Source organism: Dasypus novemcinctus, chromosome 19 (genome assembly GCF_030445035.2).
Source record: "Dasypus novemcinctus isolate mDasNov1 chromosome 19, mDasNov1.1.hap2, whole genome shotgun sequence".
In the NCBI taxonomy this organism is placed as follows: Eukaryota; Metazoa; Chordata; class Mammalia; order Cingulata; family Dasypodidae; genus Dasypus; species Dasypus novemcinctus.
The window spans coordinates 57,017,069-57,020,418 of record NC_080691.1 but is presented as its reverse complement, the minus strand read 5'-3'; the positions used below and the strand labels follow the sequence as shown (position 1 = coordinate 57,020,418).

General features: G+C 37.3%; 1 pseudogene; it reads left to right on the top strand.

Moving 5' to 3' along the window:
* Nucleotides 1–1,493: 1,493 nt before the first annotated feature.
* On the top strand, nucleotides 1,494–2,244 carry LOC101427781 (mediator of RNA polymerase II transcription subunit 6 pseudogene; annotated as a pseudogene).
* The last annotated feature ends 1,106 nt before the right edge of the window (nucleotides 2,245–3,350 follow it).

Here is a 3,350-nt window from a genome sequence, read left to right as displayed (position 1 = left end):
TATGAAAAAATTTGGAGAGCAAACAAAAGAAATGGTAAACATTTGCAGAAAGATATAAGATATGATGGTGATGAATGGCACAGTCTAAGAAATCAAAATTACACTCTCAGCAAATAACAGGAGATTTGAAGGGTAGATGAAAGAATTAGTGTTGTGGAAGACAGTACATCTGAACAGCAGAAATGATCAATAAAATATAGAAAAAATCCAGCAGCGACTTAGGGACCTGAATGACAATGCAAAATGCACAAATATGCACATTATAGGCATACCAGAAGGAGAAGAGAAGAGAAAGAGGACAGAAATGGTTTTGGAGGAAATAATAGCTGAAAATTTCCCAAACCTATTGAGGGAAATGGATGTCCATGTCCAGGATGCACAACAAACCCCAAACAGCATAAATCCCAACAGACCTACCCCAAGACATATATATATATACACATATATATCAATTTATCCAATTCCCAATACAAATAGAAAATACTGAAGGCAACAAGCAAAAAATAAAATAAAAAAAAACCCAACAACATCACATACAAGGGAAGCCCAATAAGATTAAGAACTGATTTCTACTACAAAATAATGGAGGCGAGAGGGCAGTAGTATGACATAGTCAAGATATTAAAAGATAATAACTTCCACCAAGAATACTCTATCCAAAAAAGCTGAAATTCAAAAACGACGAATTCAAAATATTCACAGATAAATGGAAACTAAGATAGTATGCCAACAAGAAACCTGCCCTACAAGAAATACTAAAGGAAGTTCTGTAAGAGGAAAGAAAAATAAAATTAAAAACAAGAGAGACAGTCTTGGAGCAGAGTGTAAAAACAACTTAAAACACAAAAAGGAAAAACAATATATGACAAACCCAAATCCAAAGAAAATATGGCTAATGTAAATAATTCCTTGAGAGAAATAACACTGAACATCAATGGATTAAACTCCAGAGACACAGATTGGAAGAACGGATAAGGAAATATGACCCATCTATATTCTGTCTACCAGAAACACATCTTAGACCCAGGGATTCAAGGAGATTCAAAATGAATATCTGGAAAACAATCTAAACATCAAACAAAAACCAAAAACGGCAGGAGTTACTATATTAATATCAGACAAAATAGACTTTAAATGCAAAACTATTATGAGAGACAAACATGGACACGACGTATTTGTAAAAGGGGTAATCTTTCTAGAAGAAAGAAAAATCAAACTTTTATGCTCCTAACCAGGGCATCTCCAAATATGTGAGGCAAACACTGGAGAAACTATATGAAAGAGCCCCCGCCCCTCTCCTCCCTTCTTTGTCGGTGCCTTCTGCTCGCCGCCACATCAATGCTTCTCCGTCTCCCGCTCTCTCAGCTACTCTTCTCCTGGCCCGCCAACTCCTCCCTTCTTTGCTTTTTTCTTCCCGACTGTACCATCTGCAACGTCATCATATCCATTACTTCCTCTCTGTGCGGGAAGAACCAGCGGCCACCTTTGGAATTATGGCGGCCGTGTATATACGAGATAATCTACTGGGAATCTCTTGGGTTGACTGTACCTGGATCCCCATTTTGAACAGCGGTAGTGTCTTGGATTACTTCTCAGAAAGAAGCAATCCTTTTTATGACAGGACATGTAATAATGAAGTAGTCAAGATGCAGAGACTAACATTAGAACATTTAAATCAGATGTTTGGAGTGGAGTACATCCTTTTACATGCTCAAGAGCCCATTCTTTTCATTGTTGGGAAGCAACAGTGGTAGTCCCCTACCCATGTTATTCCACTGGCTGATTACTATATCATTGCCGGAGTTATCTATCAGGCACCAGACTTGGGATCAGTTATCAACTCCAGAGTTCTTACTGCAGTGCATGGCATTCAGTCAGCCTTTGATGAAGCTATGTCAAATTGTCGATATCATCCCTCCAAACAGTATTGGTGGCACTTCAAAGATCATGAAGAGCAAGATAAAGTCAAACCTAAAGCCAAAAGGAAAAAGAACCTAGCTCTATTTTCCAGAGACAACGACTGGATACTTTACTCTTGGATCTTAAACAAAAATTTCCACTCAAATTTGTGCAGCAAAAGCCTGGAGAAAAGCCTGTCCCAGTGGATCAGACAGAGAAAGAGTCAGAACCTGTACCAGATGCTGTAAAATCTGAGGAGAAGGAGACCACAAAGAATGTTCAACAGATAGTGAGCACTAAAGGCCCCCCTGAGAAATGGATGAGACTCCAGTAAGTGATGGACAAGACTCCTTTTTCCATTATTATCATAACTTATTTCTGTGGCAGGCTCTTGAACTTTAAAATACTTTGTCACAGTCCTTTCCTTTGTATGGAATGTGCTGTTCTTAAAGAAAGGGTGTTATTTCATCATGTTTTCTCTATAAACTTGTCTTATGTATCTTTTGTTAAAAATGGAAAAAACACATGTACATCAATAGATGAATGAATAAACAAAATGTATAGACATGCAATGGAATATTATTCAGCTGTAAAAAGGAAGGAAATTCTGATACATGCTACTACATGGATAAACCTTGAAGGTATGTTATATTAACTAAAATAGACACAAGAGGACAGATATTGTGTTATTCCACTTATATATGAAATATCCGAATATGCACATTCACAGAGAGAAACAATAGAAATTACTAGGAACAGGGGGAAATGGGTGTTTTCGTTTTCTAGACTGCTTAAAGTAAATACCAGTTTTACGACATTACCATGCATCCCTAAATAAATCATTCAGCTTGAACAGTGGGAATTTATTGGCTTACAGTTTTGGGGCTGAGAAAATCTCCAAGTTAAGGTATCATCGAGGCCATACTTTCTTCCCAAAGACTGGCTGCCAGTGATCCTTAGTTCTTTGCCACATGCTAAGGCACATGGTGGCATCTGATGGTCACTTCCTTCTTTTCTGAGTTTTGTTGATTTCAGCTTCTTGCTTTTTTTTTTCTTTCTCTCTGTATTCATTCTGTTTATAAAGGACCGCAGTAACAAGATTAAGACCCATCCTAAATGAGGTGGGTCACACTTTAGCTGAAGTGGTCTTATCAAAAGGTCCTACTTAAGAATGGGTTTTCAATAGGTTAATGCATAATGAATACAGGGTTTCTGTTTGCAAAGTTTGTTAATGGATGGTGGTGATGATAGCACAACATTATGAATATAATTAATGCCACTGAATCAAATGCTTGGGAGTAGATGAGATGGGAAATTTTATTTAATATATATGATATCACAATTAAGATTTTAAAAAGTGAGACTAAGACAATGACAGTTAAATGCGGTACGTGGTCATGGCCTGGAACTAATAATGGAGGAGAAAATGCTCTAAAGGACATTATTGGGAC